The following is an 18,609-nucleotide window of genomic DNA, read 5'->3' on the forward strand; positions in this document are numbered from 1 at the left end:
GGTCACGCCGCAATCCCTTCTCCTCCATTCTCCTCTCGGGAGCCTGGGAACGCACGCACACGCGCCCGGCGTGAGTTTTAAGCCACCGGGTCCGGGACGTGAACCGCGGTTGACTATGTGGGAGTCCAGTGACATAGCCATTACGCTAACTGCTGGTTCCCCAGCAGCAAAAATTTTAAGGAAAAAAATGGATGCAAATTATATTCAGTTATATTTTAAAAGAAACAAATTATTATTTTAAAAAATATTTTTGTACGTATCTCTTTGTTTGCTGTGATTTTCAACATCGAGTCCAGGTCAGCCATGTGAGAATCCGGCATCCTAACCACCAGGACACCTGCTGGCCCCTAGAAGCAAATTACTAACAGAACAATATATCACAGTGAAGTAGGGCGAACTCTGAGGACAGCAGGGTAAAGCGTCGTGGAGTCTATTAACACCTAATTTCATTTCAAGGATGAAACATGATAGTATTTCCTTAGTCCCCGAGTCTTTCCACGTCTCGCCCCCTTATTCTCTCAGCCTCGCAGAGATCTCTCCGCACTTTACCTGGAAAGATGCAGGGCTTGTTCATTTCATCTCAGACTTGCTATGAGGTATTCTTAGGTCTAGTTCTCTTCACTTATTCATTCACGATGTCACATTTCTTCTGTTGAGTTTCACAAATGACCGTTTTGCAGGAAAAAAGTGGACACGTGGACATGGGAGGGGATTGCCGGTATCTTTGCCGCGGTGTTTGTGGCATGCCATGTGATGCCGACATGAAGAAGGCGCCACGCCACACCATGCGGAGAGGAAGATGGGCGTTGATCGGCTGAGCGAGAGGGCGAGCGTGTGGCCGGGCAGGCTTCACAGGGGAAGGCTGCTTCAACCGGAGCTTCAGGCTGGCCCATGGCCTGGCTAAGGGAGCAGATCCCACAGGGCCTGGCAGCTTGAAAAACGTGCTGGGCACGTGAGGACCTCAATCCCAAAAGGATGGTGACGCCGACGAGAAGGGATTGTGGTGCGACCATGAGGGGGCACTTTCTCACTCTTGCTCTCTGTCTCTTTGTCTGGCAAACTCGTGTACCCTCTGGAAAATTAAAAAAAACATAGGGGGGCATTTGCTGGGAGAAGCATGAAGGGAGCAGGAGCACGTGATGGCACTGAGGCAGGGAACAGCACGTTTGGGTTTGGAAGTGAGTCGCCGAGGTGTGGCCGTGCACCGGCTGAGGAGGAATGTGGGGAGGCTTTTAGCAGGAGGCATGGGACTTCGTGCAGGCTGACCTACTATGGTTGCGACGTGAGAGTGAGCAGAGGAGGAGCCTCTGCGGAGGCTGGATGGCGACCCTGGGGGTGAGAGGCCTCTGCAGCACGTGGGTTAAGGAGGCCTCTTCTGTTGGAAGTCTGTGCTAGGCTGAGGTGTGTAGAGAAACCGAGGAGATGCCCACTGCTTGTGCTTTATTTTCTTGTTCAACCGTGCAGTGCACTGGCTACCCTGGAAACTTTACAAGGCACTAGGTTTCGCAGTGACTCGGAGTTGCAGACCGTGGAGATCCCATGTCATACCTGGCCACGAGATTGCCAGAGAAGAGAGCATTTGCATTTGTTCCAATACCTCCTGCTTTCCTTGTTGCGTGGTGATACTTCACTGAGAAAGTCAGTTCACGTGTATTTTAGCTGTCAGGTGGGTCACCAGCAAATATACCTATTATTTAAAATACCCAGTATGTTCGATTCAGTCTTAAAAATGGTCATCATTTGCAGGGCCATATTAGCAGCACAATCCACAGTCGCTGACAGGTAGGGAACCCCTGGGATAATGCCAACTCTGTGCTCTACTTTTTGAGATTTTTTACCCAGAGAAGAATGCTCTTTTTTTTAAATCCCTGAGGGCAACAGTCCTGGTGCAGTACTTGGGCAGGTAACCCAGGCGTTCGAAGCTGGCCCTTGAATTATCTCTGGGTGAGTCTCCTCACACCATAGTCCGGGATAGATGGAAAATCAAACAGCATAGTGCCCAAGGGTAAACCCCGGGTTCGGTATTAACTCCAGCTCTTCGGTCTGTTCATACTTTATTCAGAACAAGTTCTTAGCAGTCCCCGTCCTTATCTCCTGGCTCAAGTTCCATTCAAAAAGCGTCAGCAAGAGGTAAGCTATGGAGAAAGGCCTGAAACCACATGCTATAAGGTTGTACAGCTTGTGCCCCATGAATTGAGCGCGATTAACCTCAGTCAGACTGCACTGCGCACATAAGAGGTTTTGTAAAAAGGAGCTGATAATCTGCTACAAACTCATTTTTAGGAACTGTCGTATAATCCATACGGCTTGCATAGTGTTAACTGAATTACCAGGTAAAGAATATCCGTACGTCAGATACACACCAAAACCAGGGAGCGGGTAAAAAAGTGAGTTTTTCAGTTTTGGTTTCAACCCCAGCAATTGTGTTTCCATTATGAAAAGCTGATAAAATTTATTTTTAAAAAGATTAAATGTGGTTGAATCTCAAAACCAGCAGAGATCTTGGTTTGTAGACATCGGGCATCTGGAAAGACAAATCAGCCCTATTTCTCTGAGACGGCGGTATTCGCCACTGGGGAGATAGCCCCGGCTTTCAGCATGGATTGCTGTCCTATGCGGTCGTAAATCGCTTCACCGTGGAAGGCTGCAGTGCCAATCACGTCTGCTAGTGCGTGGACGTCGTCAGCCTGGCTCCCCTTCATCCGCATTCCTGGGGCCCTCGTCCACTGGGTACACAGTTCCACTATTGGTGGGAGAAAGTGTCCATCTACCTGTGATTTCTGGAAGGGGAGCCTAGGAATGCCCCTTTGCTGCTGCAAAATAATGCAAGGAGCCTTTCCCATCCAGTGGCTGCAACTGACTTCATCGCTCGGCTTCCTGCTGTGGCTTGGAGCTTCGCCTGTAAGTTAAAAGGAGATTTTCAATGAGAAGTTATCGGTCATTCGAACACTGCTTTGCAAATGTCTTCTAAATTATGTTCCCAAGTTAAGTGTTGTAGGAGGAAAGGGTATAGAGGAAATGGCCAACGTGGGATGGCTCTGTGAAAGGGGACATTACAGAAAAGGAGGAGGGCTGAGGCAACCATAGGAGTAGCCTGGATCACTCACCAGGCGTTGGCATTTGACCTCATTTGTCCTCTGAACCGTGGCTCCAAGCAGGGTTATTTATCTTCTGTCCACACTATGTACGAGGCATCGGGAGTCATGTCAGTGAAGTTACGTGCCCACATTCAGTCACCAACGAGCCGTGGACTGAGCGGTGAGCTTCACGCCTGGACACGGATGCGGGCCACGTGCCGTCTGGAAGCTGTCCAGGTCTGTCCCTGCCGACGTCTGCTGCGCTCTCTGGGCCATCCTCTCTATGGGGTCACCAGAAGCTGTCTCAGGTCACCACAGATGAGGGACCAGGACATCCCTGGCTCCACTCCCAGTTCTCCCCCGGGTAGGTGAGGGCTCTTGAGCAAGTTGCTCCCATTCTTCTGTCCAAGTTCTTCAAGTGTACAGTCCGAGTGGGGCGGGGTCCTTGCCTCGGCCCTCCTCACCTAAGTGAACCTTCATACTTTGCACTCCACAGACTTCCCGACATTTGGGTCAGGCTAAGCCTCTCTGTACTAGATGCTCTTTTATTCTTTACTGAGAATTGTGTTTCCAGCTTTCCACCTTCTTAGATTGTTTTTTGGGGTGGGGTGGGGATAACAGGCAGTGGTACTATGGGTTAGATAAAATGTCAAATAAAGAAAGTGTGACTCTAATGTGGCTAAATCGATACTAAATGTATTTGGTAAGAGAGCAGTTTATGAAATATTTTGTCGGGAATAGTATTATTTATCATTGAGTGATACCTAAAATAGCTAAAATGTATTATTATGGATTGTTCAGTTTTCTCCAATGACTATTTTTTGTAATATTGATAATTAGTAATAACAATACAGTAATAATAATTATCTCTTACAATGAACGTATATCTAAGCGCTCTGTTAAATGTTTTGCATGCATTATTTTATTTAATCTTTGCAAAAAAATATAATGATATAGGCATGGTTCTCACAGTTTTACAGATGAAAATAGCGGCTCAGAGAAGGTAGAGGCATAGTTCCTTAAAAAATGTCCTCGGTTTCTTTCAGAGCTTGGCTTCTTTAATGAATTGTGTTTCTAAATAAGATATCATAGAAGTAAGCTCCTTGCTTTCCAGTGAAGAAGGTGTTATATATCATTCGGAACTAGTTTGGTTTTAGTTAACTAGCAGCACCTCCAACTCTGAGAGCCTTAACAAAACAGCAACCAAGCAAGCTGTGCTCCGGAATACACAACAAAACCGTCATGGGGTGCCAGATGCTAGCTTTAGGGGGAAATGGGGTGAATCCCTACAGCTAAGGTTTGATATTTGGAAGCCTATCAGTTTTGGCTAAATTCTTTCAATGATCTTTTAGCGAGACGACAATCCTGCGTTTGGTGATTGACCTAGTTTATTCTGTTTTATGCGTGAATGTCCTTACATGGCAACATGGCTTGACGACTTTTTGATCCCTGCTCCCTTTGAAGTTTTCGAAGTTCTGAAGCACAGCGGGTGGCTTAGGCAGTAGGGCACCCCTATGTGATACTGGGGCTGTGTGAGAAGGTCTGGGTTCTGATCCAGGTTTTCCTGAACCTTGGACACAGCTGGAGGCATGCCTGTGAGCCTGGCTGACTGGAGGGGTAGGGGAGGACCTAAATGTGACAGGATGCTGTTGGGGGTCCCTGTTTATCTCTCTCATGAAAGAAGAAATAAAAACAAATCGAAGAACTCTACTTCAGAATATTTGATGTAGCACGGGTTGAGTGGGATAGAAACTTCCACGGTAAATGGAAGTTTTCTCAGATTCTGCTGCGAGTCATTCCATTTGACTAGTGCATTGTATAATAATACAGCCGATTAATTCTCCCAATTAAAAAGTGAGCTGAATCTGTCTCATTTTTAGAAAGTAAACTTAGAAAAATGTTTAAATACTCCTGAATTTTATCAAGCTCCAAACTTGAGCACTAATTTAATCTATTGTCAATTTTCCGGAAAGCAGGTAGGTTATACTAGTGAATTCTTATTCCATAAGTATCTCGGCTGAGGACAAAATCGACGATTTCATCCCTACCTACATCATTATCAACACAAAGTCTAGCTATAGCTATGTGTATTAAAAACTTTTTTCTGGGTAGCTTTCTCTGTCCTATGTTTATTATTGAATTCATCTAAAAATATGCTATATTTTAGTATATATGTATACAACTTGTGTTATTATAAAAATCAACCAAATGTAGTTACTCTGTCAAGGACAAAGTAAATCAAAAGAATGATGTTTAACTCTTAGGTAACTTATCAAGCTTTTGAAACTGAATATTTGCTTGAATATTAATACCAAGTGTCCCAATTACAACATGACACCACTTAAACAGTTGTGTACCTATAAATATCCACCTATTAACAATGTATGGACCTTCACAATTTTAATTGGTTGTTTCCATCAATAAATTTAAACAAAAATGAAATATTTAAGTTCCCTGAAAATGCATTAGAGCTCTAAATCATGGAAGAGAACATCACTAAGTGTATTTTTCCTTTTCTTTTTTTCTTTCTTCCTTTCACTGTAAATTTTTAAATAAAAGACCAGGATCTTTTTATCTCTAGAATATCTTCTTGGTAGCTGCTGAGTCTTTCAGAGTCATGAATAAGTGTTCTAGACCATGACTCTCCTTCTCTTTTAAATAACCTTGTGGCCATTTGTAATAACGGAAGAAGGAGGTAGGAGAGTAAAATCATGGCTTGGAACCTTGCAAGTCAGAATTTGGAGGGAATTAATATCACAGGGAGCAGTCCTCGATCCAGGATAAACCAAAATTGGTGAGTGATACTCCCGCTTCTTTACTCTGGTGAAGTAACTCCCTCAGAGATGTGTTCCACATCCTCTCTCTCAGGGGTCTCCAACAAGATGGAGACCCAGTCGCACAAGCTGTTGACCTGCTAAGGTGTTGACTTCCAATCTAAGACATTTTATTTAGACTCTGAGTTAGTTATTTTAATTAATTTATTATTTTTTTGAGGTTTTTGCTGTAGGGCGCATGCGCTCGCCAGAAAGACAGAGAGAGAGACAGAGACAAAAAGTGAGAAATCACCCCCCAGGGGGCATGGCCACATCACAGTCCTTTCTCCTCCATTCTCCTCTCAGGATCTTGGGCATGCATTCACTCGCGCCCGCCGTGAGTTTAAGCCACCATGTCCAGGACTCGAACCACAGTCAACTACATGGGAGTCCAGTGACAAAGCCATTACGCTAACTGCTGGTCCCAGACTAGTTATTTTTATAAAATGAAATATTATGATCATTTTGGAACAGAAAACATATCAAAGCAGGGCTGCCGTGGTTAATGAGTGTGGGGGTTAGTGTGGCGCTCGAAAGGGGTCCACTCTGCCTTCCTTTCCTTTTTTTCCCATCCTCAAACATCTCCATAGAGCACAGGCCTCTTGGAAACACTATGAGAATCTCTGAGAGAAAAGTTTTCTTTCACTTCAAAAAATAATTTCATTCGTTCACTGATTTCCTCTACAAAATACTGTGCAATAATTTACTAGACATTTGGCACACGTAATAGTTGTACATTTATTTACGCTTTCTGAGAATATAGTATTTCAAAGAATGAAAAAAAAGTTCCTATTTCATACACCGTCTATTCCATAACTAGTTCAATTGTACAAAGAGAATCAATCAGTTAACCTTGATTCCTTGAATTAAGAGATTGTATAAATCCTAGCTGAAGTCAATGCTGACTGAACTTTCTCTTCCTACAGTGTGACTTTTCATATAATATACTTATTTAATGGACACACATAACAGTAACTTACCTTGGAGTGTGACAGGCAAATTTTCTGGGGAAAAAATCAATTTCCCTCTTTCAATATTTCTTTTAACAAGGTTGAAAATCATATCTCTTAACATGGAACGTTCCTGAGCTCTGCGAATCGCATGCAAAGCTCTTTCCTAACAGCTCTCTCTCACTTCTACAATGACATTGAGCGCTCAGAAGCGCTTGCTCTTAATCTTTAAACCTACTGATTTCATTGTGCCTGACACAAAGAAGAACATCTTTGCCATAATTACTGTATAACAGTTATTTTTCACAAAGTTGTAATTTTCCTAAAATTAGCCGGACTGCCTCAATTATGTCAATTGAATCCTGAGACTTTAATGAGAGTATTTATAGGAGCACAATAGACTTTTATGGGGAAATATCAGGAAAAAAAAGTCTCTGAATTATTTTGGCCTTAATTTTAATGAGGAAAAAGAGACCCGCTGTTGGTGGTCAAGTCTCTGGTGGACAGCTGGTTGATTGGGTCTTCTCTCTGCTTTGTGCAACAGAGATAATCTACCGAGATTATGTAAGACCAGAACCCTGCAGTTAGAAGGAAGTCCCGATGGTGAAGGGCTCCAGTGGTCCCAGAGCTGCACGTGGGGGCAAGGCTAGACTGCGTCTTCACTCCGTTTCCTCTCAGTGGTGTCTTCTTTCCCTCCATCATAGCCTTGTTCTGCTCGTCTGCTGCTGTGTAATAGGTTACTTTAAAATTCAGTGGCATACACAATAATTAGTTATTGTCTCTCATGGTCCTGTAGATCGGATGGACTAGACTGGGTGATTCCTGCTTGTGATCTCCCCTGGGGTTCCACTCAGAGACAGCTGGGGCTAGCGTCATCTGCAGGCTTGACCCCGCTGGACATCTGAGATGGCACCTTCACTCTCAGATCAGGCACCTCGGTTCTCCTCTGCATGGCTTCTGTCTCAGCAGAGCCTGGACTTTGTCACGGTGCCTCAGGATTTCAAGAGGGGGAAAATGGAAGCTGCAAGTTCTTTCAAAGAGCATGCTCAGAACTGACAGAGTATCACTTTTCCCATACTGGATTGTTGGAAGCACTTGAGCTGAACAATTACACTGGACTCCAGGGAAGGAGCATGGACCCCATCTCTCAAGGAAGGAGGAAGGTCAAATGATTTGAAGCCTTCTTTAATGGGCCACATTCCTCACTGAGCTGTTTGGTCTCCTAAGTTTTGCTTGCTTTCTTCCGTTCTCTCCCTTGCTTAATATTTTCACCTTTTGCCATCTAATAAACTCATTAAGTCGGCTTATTTTACTGTTTGTCATTTCTTATATTCCTAATTTCAGGGGGCCCCCTCTCACTGGGTTACACACATGTCTTCTCTGACTACCCACTTGCCGTTACTCGGACTCCGCTAGAAGCTACTACTTCCTGCCTCTACTTAGCTACTCTCTAATACAGAGGTTTTCTTCTTTCTTTCAGAACAATAAGCCATCCTTCAAAAATGCACATCTTCTATTTTAGCACCATGCTATTTGGGTGGCATTACCAAACAAATACAGGTTTATATGCTCAATAATGTTCGTAACACTAGGGCCAACTAAAATTTATTGAGAATTTGGGTTTGGGCCCAAATCCTGAAAGACACAGTCTTGAATGCCGTAATCCCAAATGCTGAAATCTTGAACAATCAAAATTCCTAACATCTAATACCTGAAAATCATAATCTCTAAAAATAAAATTGCTGAATACTAAAATCTTGAAAAATGAAATCCTGAAAACTGCAACTCTCACTGGAAAACAAGGTTATATAAAAAGGATAGAAAGAAAAGTTCAAGTAAAGGGCTGTTTCTTCTATCTTTGTTTTTTAAAGGTTTTCCCCACTATTTAAAATTGTCGGCATTGATTTTTACAGTTTGCTATGGTATGTATCTCATTTTTGCATCATTTCTAACACTGGAGGTATAAATCGTATAAAGGCTTCTAGAGAGTTCTTATTCACCTTATGCAAGTTTTGCACACATGACTATGCAAAAGTGCATTTTGGGAACTAGCAGTTAGCGTAATGGCTATGTCGCTGGACTCCCACGTAGTTGACTGCGGTTCGCGTCCCGGACCTGGTGGCTTAAAACTCACGCGGGGTGCGTGTGCGTGTGTGCCCAAGATCCCGAGAGGAGAATGGAGGAGAAGGGATTGTGGTGTGGCCATCCCCCCTGGGGGGTGACTTCTCGCTTTCTGTCTCTATGTCTCTCTCTGTCTGTCTGGCAAGTGCACGTGCCCTATAGCGAAAAAACCTCTCAAAAAAATTAAAAAAAAAATTTTAAAAAGTGCATTTTCATAGTGTTGACTTTGTGGGTAACATGGTGCAAGTTCTTAAAAATGTGAAAACTTACTCAATAAGTAAATAGATACCATTTTTGTACATGGTATCTTTTGTAAAAGATAAAATTTCTTGAGATCTTGGCTTTTTGAACAATTGCATATATGGCGGTAACACATGTTTTTAATTGATATTGTCAAAAGATTTCAGGTGTCCATCACTGTACTTCAGCTGACTGCAGTTACACAGCTAGGTGCACCGATTACCGCCATAGCGTGTGCATTTTCACATTTGTTTTCTGATCCATTTCTTTATGAACACAGTTCATCTGCTCATGTGGTTGTCACTAGTGTACCCGTGTTTATGCTTGCAAAAATATGTATGTCATTACCGACTGTCTTATTGAGGAAAGTGAACTATGAAGTGCTCTGTCATGTTTTCATATGTTTCTCAGATCAATCTCTTTTTAAGTTATAAATAAATGTCTTTGAAATAATTTTTAATACAATTTTCCCTGAATTATATCTCTGGGATTTTGATTTTTGGGAATTTTAGACTTTGGAGACTTTAGATTGTAAGGGTTTTGGTTTTCTGGGATTTCAACAGTTGAGGTGTGTTGTTCAGGACTGTGTCTTGGAACTCTGATGGGCACTGGTTTCTGACCTTGGCCCACTTATCCTAGCCAGGATGTCCCCAGTCCACACCCAGAAATGTGGGCTAACGGCACCTTCACATTTCTCCCTTTCCTGTACTTCCTGCAAATAGGCAGCTGGAATAAGCAGTGGCCAAGAAAATAACATTCCCCCAGTATTTATAGCTGGAATTCACTGTATCATATTTTCTGAAGTGAGGAAGACTTGGATTACCTAGCTCACTATCCTCATTATTCTATGCATTGCCAATTCTGCTTTTTTAAATGAAAGGAACAATACAGTGCTACAAGTGCTTTTTTTCTCCTTTCAGTTGTCAATTGATACAAAGGACAGTTGATGCATCTGTTTAAAAAATTCTTTTGTGGGACCAGCAGTTAGCGTAATGGCTATGTAGCTGGACTCCCACGTAGTCGACTGTGGTTCGCGTCCCGGACCCGGTGGCTTAAAATCACACCGGGCGCATGTGCGTGTGTGCCCAAGATCCCGAGAGGAGAATGGAGGAGAAGGGACTGTGGCGTGGCCATCCCCCCTGGGGGGTGATTTCTCTTTCTGTCTCTCTCTGTCTGGCGAGCGCATGCGCCCTATAGCAAAAACCTCTAAAAAAATTCTTTTGTATTAAAGTTTTGCATCTGTCATAAACGTGGGGAAAAAGCTATAACCTTTGATTCTTACCAGTTTCAGGAAGAAAAGCCATGTGAGATGTCTCCTGGAGGGCCTTCAGACTCCCGGGCAGGTCTTGCTGCTTTCTCCTTGGAAAAATGTCTCCATTCTTTCCTTGGAAAGCTGACATTAAACAACAGACCCTTCCACTGGTGACCACATAAACACTACATGGAAATTCTGGGATTGCTATATTTTGTAAAGATAAAAAACAAGCACCCCTATTATTTTCTTTCCCACATCAGAAGGTACCTGAGATAATGATCTCATTTCAAGTCTCTTGCATACTTATTAACAGAAGCTCCAACAGATCTTTGACTTTTTATTAATGTTATGTAGCTCCCCACACCTCGATTTTGATAATCAGTGGTAGCGAATATTTTCATTAATGGAACAGATACTTGGTAGTTACAACCCAGAGCATCTACCACTTATCTACATGGTGAAGTCATGACATCGTTTTTCTAATTTTGCTTGTGTCTGGTAAAAAGTTTTGGTAATCATGCTGGAGTCAACTAAAGTTGTAAGAAAAGAGTTCAGGGATGTTTTTGATTACCTGGTTCAGCCTCTTCAATACAGGAAACTAGCATCTTCAATTCTTGGGTATAATTTTTTCCTTACTGCTAATGCATTTTCGAAAGAACATCAAATGAATGGAAAAATGTTATTCAGATGTGAAACAATTTTTATAATCACCTGGTTACCGCACTGCTCGGGAACAATTTGGAAATTGAAATCCAGGTAATAAATGCTTTGGTTTACTGAGAGAAAATCAGTTTTACGTTGATGTCTGATGAGACCCTAGAATTTTAATTTTTTTAAAAATTGTTGGATTCTTTCATGAATGATTTACTGTCCATAAAACTAAAGATTATTTGAATTTAGAAATAGACTTGATATTTCTGATACTGTTCTTAATCTTTCTAGAAAACAAGTAAGCTGGAGTGTGACTTCTATTATTTATTATTTATTTATTTTGAGAGAGATTTTTGCTATAAGGCACATGCACTCACCAGGAGACAGAGAGAGGCAGAGAGACAGAAAGTGAGAAATCACTCCCCAGGGGGGATGGCCATGCCACAATCCCTTCTCCTCCATTCTCCTCCTGGTATCTTGGGCACACACACACACAAAGCTAGCATGAGTTTCAAGCCACCAAGTCCAGGGCTTGAACCAGGGCTGGCCACATGGGAGTCTAGCCCCTTAACCACTACAACCACCTATTGGCCCCTCTGTTTTCTAATATTATTAATATTTTGCTCTTCATACAGCTTTAACTTTAAGTACACTAGCTTTAGAAGACACAAAGCCACTTAATTAATAGGATCAATGGTGGATTAACACTGAGTACAAACTTTCTGCTTCTCCTACTGTTGAAAGATGACAGTTACACTGTTGAATTTGTGTTTACCTTAGAAATTTGCTTTTCCATAGAATGCTGCAGGAAGACTATTCTGGGACTTCCAAGCCTGGGTCCTAAGAATTCGTACAGCTTGCACCTGAGCCTCTTGAGACACTAGCTCCTGAAACCCAGCCGTCCTGCTGTGAGGAAGTCCAACCAGCTCCAGGGAGTGGCTTCTGACCAGCAGCCCCTGATGAACTTTCAGCTGAAAAGTCTCACCAACCTGACAGCCATGGATAAAAGGATTCTTCTTAGTGCGAGAGCCACTGTTAGTCGCCGAGGCCTGCTCTGAACTTGTTCACCTGAAGCAATGACTAATTCTGTGGGTGCAGGTCATTGCCCTCCACATTGCAGATGAGGAAGCAGAAAGAAACCAAACCCACCATGTTCAACCCACTTAATAGGTCAGATTTTCTCATCACAGAAGCATAGCTCAGTGGCTGTTTTCACCCATTGGGTAACTTACTACACATTTGTACAGCGAAATATGGGGTGTTCCAAGAATTTAGCAGTCTTTAGGGACAAACTCACCTCATGAAAGCTGGAGAAGTATGTTAAAGACATCCTCTTCTCAGAGTGGGTAGTAATGAAGAGCAGCTCTTGGGGAAGACAGATTTTTTTTCAGAAACCTGGTTTCTCAGTTTAATAGGAATCTGTCCTTGGGGCAGTGCCTGGATCTCTGTGAATCTCGGTTTTCTCATCTGTGAAACAGGGATACTAATGAATTATCTACCGCAGTAAGACCTCAGAAGAGGGTCTCTATCATTTCTGCTGTAGGAAGCTGGTAAAGGTATTTGTGCCTAAAATAGTAGACATGTGGAATCTTGAAAGGAAAAATAAAAGTAAAATACCATAGGACTAGCCGAGTAGTTATTATTTATTTGCATTCTTAATAGCATATCTTCGTTATGAAAAGTTGTCATCGCATAGCCAAGGATCTCTACAGAAATGGCGAAATGGAATATTTGTGTAGATGCACATTTTCACTCAGAAATGTAGCTGAATAAACATATGCTTACCCTAATATTCCCAGACCACCAGACATATGAGGGACATGAACTTACCTTAATAGATTAGGCTATCAAAAAAAAAAGGATTTATTACGTTCCTTACTTCTCCACATTGATCTGTAGGCGCGTGTGAGATGCTTTCCCGGGTCCAGTCCTCACCCACGTTCACCGTGCTCACTGATCGACATCTGTATCCAGCTCGAGAGATGTATCTCCCTCTGCTCGGAACCACTACCTTAACTGAGGCCATGGAAGTGTTTCACTTGGGTGAGCTGTATCGCTCGAACTAAGGCCCTCAAAGATTTCAGACACTTTCTTTATAGCTTGTGTCTCATCCAGTATAGAACTTGTTCTTGATCATTTTTTTCTTGAATTAACTTAAAATTTTTTCCATCATCCCATTTGTAACCATATATTGATGCATTATTAAAGTTCAAACCTTTCTGCTTTTGTTAGAAAGATAGTGGCTCCTCTTTGGTACCAAGGACCCCAAATACTATTATTTACTAAGGGTGAAGAATTTTGTGATTCACAGTATAAAAGAAAGTACAGCAGAGAGACCAGCAGATGGTGTAAAGGCTACATCACAGGACTCCCACATAGCCAACTGCATTTCGAGTCCTGGACCCAGTGGCTTCAAACTCACATTGGGCACATGTGTGTGCATGCCCAAGATTCTAAGAGGAGAATGGAGGAGAAAGGATTGTGGCATGGCTGTCTCCCAAGGGAGTGATTTCTCACTTTCTCTCTGTCTCTGACTCTCTAGTGACTGCACACACTCTATAGCAAAAATATCTCTTAATTTAAAACAAAAAAAGAAAGGAGGTACAGCAGGACCCCACAAGGAAATGGGAAAGGAAGATGTCGAGGCTCTGAGCTGTGATCAGCCTGGCTCATTAGCTGTATGTACATGCGTGTGTGGGGTCTGTAGCTGACTGTGGAAGAGGGTAGCTGTGGGGACACCCAGTGCCACCGGGCAGACTGGAAAATCACTGCAGACTCACACTGTAGGACATAACTTTCCAGGGACATTGTAACTTTGCTTTGACTACACAAATGCTTTAGAAATAAAACCCACTAATCTTCCAATCAATCGATTAAGCACCTCATTATAACCCTGGACATTGGTAAACACGAGGGTCTCTGTGGATACCTATTCAAGGAGTGGGAATCAAATGGTTTAGACTTACTACTGCACTCCTGCATGAACAAAACATGAAAGTCACTGTGGGGACTGGGGAAAAGGGAGTGTGAATGTGTTCCCGCTGCATACAGTAAGCAGGCTGTATTTGTAATCATAACACACTGTGACCAAAGTTATTTGCCTGTGTGGAACATGTCACCAATAACATCTGCTGCAACGGAAAAGCAATGAGCACGTTAATAAATGACACCAGGAAAGTGCATGCGTTTTTAAACATAGTTATTAGAATGTCTGTAATGCCATCGTCAGCCATTAAAGATGAAAAGCTACATCGGGTTCACAGGTGTTTGTGAATTCCATAAAACTTCTTTTCATGGCTGGGTTTTCTCCTAAACGTGTTCTTCATTTACCAAAGAACATTTATTAAGTTCTTAGAGCAGGTCAGATGTGAGTGCTTCTTGCAGGCGTGCGTGATCACGATAAAACGGAGAGCTTAAATACTAAAACTTGATCTTTAAAACGGAAGACAATTCAGGATCTTGCTAAATATTCTTTTTATTGTGCACATAGTTGCCTTCATTTATTTATTTATTGACTAAAAAATATTCTTCTTAATTGACAAATTATAAGTGCTATTATTCTTCATTGTAAGGAACGTCAGAAATAACGGAATCACCGTGAAAGGTTGTTTTAGTCCATGATTGTGTTGCTAAGCAGAAAAACCCGAGCTGGGTGAGTCATAAAGAGTAGGGATGCGCTTGGCTCATGTGCGTGGTGGCTATAAAGTCCTAGAGCAGGGGGCTGACATCTGGCTGACCTCTGCTGCTTCATCATCACATGGCTGACAGGGAAGGAAGGAAAGCCGAGGGTGACGATCATCCCTGCAGTAAGAACGCACTTCCTCCTGGGACATGGCATCCCTCTATTCAGGACGAGGGTGCCCACATGCTGCCAACAGCACCCACTGAGCCCTGCCTCCTTGCCACTTCTCAACACCTTTACGTTGGAGACCAAGCTTCTGACACGTGAACCTTTGGGGAACACACTGTAGCCTAACCATAGCACGTACTAACTACTGTGTCTCGTGCTTTACTTTTCTCCTAGTGCCCTCAAATTGAATTCCACCAGCGCTTTAATGCCTTCAGCCATTTATGCCTTTAGAAAGAGTTTATTCCACAGTGAGTCGGAAAGCACAGTTGCATGCCACACCCATGTTCATAGCATAATCATCGCCACTAATTACAGAGCAATTACTGCCGCTGATACCAAATGGTTTTTTTAAAAGAATTATTTATTTATTTCCATTTGTTATTATTAGTTTTTAAAAATTATTTGATGAGAGACATTGAGAGAGAGAGAGAGAGATTGAGAGAGAGAGAAAGGGAAAGTGGTAAAGCAAGCCAGCAGGTCCAGGGCTTGAACCATGGTTGACCATGTGGGAATCCAGCGCCCTTATCCACCACACCACCTGCTGGCCCCAATACCAAATGTTTATCAAGTGCTTATAATGAGCCAGGCACTATTATATATACTTTCCTCAGATCAACTCATTTGTCCTCACAAAACCCTATAGAGTAGGTATAATTGCTGTTCACATGTGATAGATAGGGAGATTGAGGCGGTAAAAGCTGAGGTAACTTGTTTATCATAACACCTCTTGCTAGAGGCGGAATCAGCTCCCACCCAGATTGCCTGGAGCATCTGAGCTCCTCACCAGTGCACTCTGCAAAGTGAGGCACCTGGTCTCTGCTGGGAAATTGGATGCTGCTGCTACTTTCTGCAGAGCTGTTCATTGGTGTGCAGCGCAATCCTGGTCCGTGGTCCACACCGCTCTTACACTCATTGAATTGCTCATCTCTGAGTTGTGCAAGGCTTCAGGTCCCATGGCTGCCAATGTCCTCTTTTTTAAAGGGAAATCCTTTTCTCCCCTTGGGTCCAGGTTTTGCATGGTGGTATACCATGGCAGAGCTAACTGGTTCCCAGGGATTCAGAAACATCACTGATGCAGTCTCCCAGGGCAGGAGGAGAGCCAGGGGGATGACAGAGAGGGCTGCACGGGGGAGTTGACAAGTGTGGTCTCAGTTTGAACCCGTAACCCCTACCTCCCATCTTAATATTCAAGTCTTGTATATGAATCTGGCTAATTCGAGCAGACTACTTAATTCCTCACTTAGATCCTGTCTCAAGGTACGTTTCCCAATTTTGGATATGTTTTACAGTGTTCTACCCTGCCCTGGGACTTCTGGGACTCCTCTAAAATTAGACCCAGAAGGGTTCTCAGGTATCTTGTGATGTGAAGGCCTTTGGGGGTGATATTGTACAGCTCCATATAATTGCCTATTTGAAGTCTGTCATAAAAGAAATTGTACTTGTTTTCCAAGAAAGTCAATGGTCAAATATGAAAAAAACAATGAAAAAGCAATGTGTATATTTTTTATTTATTTTTTTAGAGAGAAATTTTTGCTGCAGTGTGTGTGTGTGCTCACTGGAGAAAGATAGAAAGACAGAAAGCAAGAAATCACCTTGTGGGGGGTGGGGTGGCCATGCTGCAATCTCTTCTCTTCCATTCTCCTCTCGAGATTTTGGGCACTCACACATCCTGGTTTGAGTTTCAATTCACCAGGTCCTGGACTTGAACTGCAGCTGACTACATGGGAGTCCAGTGACATAATCATTATGCCATCTGCTGGTCCCTGTGTGTACCTTTTTAAAATCAAGACATTAAATATTATCATTTAGAAGCATGTCTGCTAAGAATTGTAATTTCAAAATCATTATGAGCATAAATGATGTTTCAAAATATAAAAATTGTAGCAGATATAAAACATATGATCTCCACAGTGGCAAACTTGCTGGAAATACTACTACTATAAGGCTTGATGCCTACATGTGTAGTTGAAGGGAATGCTCTATCTCATTGTAGGTTAGTGAAAATATGAAGAAAATACTTTTTTTGACAGTTGCCATACCCTGAGTCCCACCATGAACCTTCTTGTTTGACATCCATGAATCAAATCTTCATGTTTCACCTTTGTGCCAGACAGGGGGACATAGTCTTTAGACTTACTTAGCTCGGCAAAATGGATCTAAGTTCACGACCAGAGAAAGGCAGACTTCTGTATAAAATATTCTGAGACTAATAAAATTGATTAGGAAAGACACCAAACAAGAATTCCAAAGTATGAGTTCCAGCTTCAATTCTGGTAATAACCATCCAGGTTGCTTTGAGCAATGAAATTGACCTCTCCAGGTCTCAGAACTCATCAGGAAAGGAAGGAAGTTAGACCAGCCGGTCTCCAAGGAGCTATGTGATTTCACGTCCTATTATGCTAAGAATCTTTTCTTTTACTTGGTTCCGTGTCACCTCTATTTATTCCTTTGTGATATTAAATAAGAACGGGAAAATGTCACATCCTTTACCAAACTATTTCCCCAGGATATCCTTCACTTCAGAATTTACTTTTCTTTTTCCTCCAGGACTGTGGACATTACCTACAACAAATGTTCTTTTCCTTGAAGGAGGATATTTGTCTGCTAAAGGAGACTTTGCACAAACTTCAAGAAAAAGCAGGCGTAGGTGTACATTAAGCTTGCTTGGCCTAGCTAGACTGTATCTCCCTCACTGCTTACTTTTTTCATTATTTGAGATTGTTTTCTCATCGTCTGGCTTCTCCTTTGAAGAGTACTGCAGTGGAACCATGAATAATAATCACAATAAAAAAGTAAAATAGAAATGAACCAAACACAACGATGCTGCTGTTTTACTTCTTGTTTTAATCAAGGCCGAGGAAATAGTTCTGAGTGGTGCTTAAGCAAAGTATGGTCCAAATTCAGGCTCCCAAACTCATAGGAGCATTGGAAGATTGAATCGATATTCCAAATATCAGTATGCTAGGGTTCTGGGCTCTGGCCTCAGTGTGGCTCTTTCTGGACATAAAATCTAAGTTAAAAGTCACAAGGGCAGGAAACTGGAAACCCCAGGAAATTTTCGCTGCTTCTCTGCGTAGGCCCCCATGGCTTCCTTGGGTTCCCACTGACTGTGTTATGTTAGTTCCCACAACGACCTGGGTCTAGTCCCCATTAGTCAAAATGGCCTCAGGTTTCATTACTTGCTCCTTCTCCAGAGTCATGTGATTTTTCCTCCAAGCAAGCAATCCACAGGAATGCATTTTCAGGATTAATCCTGCAGAATTGAGATCTTTCTTCTTTAAAGCTGCCAGCATCGGGACTAGCAGTTAGTGTAATGGCTACATCGCTAGACTCCCATGTTGTCAACCGCAGTTCAAGTCCCAGACCCAGTGGCTTAAACTCAGGCCGGGCGCGTGTGCGTGCGTGCCCAAGATCCCGAGAGGAGAATGGAGGTGAAGGGATTGCAGCGTGGCCATCCCCCCTGGGGGGTGATTTCTCGCTTTCTATCTCTCTGTCTCTCTCTGTCTGGAGAGCGCACGCGTCCTGTACTGAAAAACCTCTCCAAAAAAACCAACCAAACAAACAAAAAACAAACAGCTGCCAGCATCTTCTTACCTCTCATATTCCATTTTTTTTGGGGGGGGGGGCGGGGGTCCAAGGCAACGGAAAGAAA

This window comes from Tupaia chinensis, unplaced genomic scaffold (genome assembly GCF_000334495.1).
Source record: "Tupaia chinensis unplaced genomic scaffold, TupChi_1.0 Scaffold143802_1, whole genome shotgun sequence".
Taxonomy (NCBI): Eukaryota; Metazoa; Chordata; class Mammalia; order Scandentia; family Tupaiidae; genus Tupaia; species Tupaia belangeri.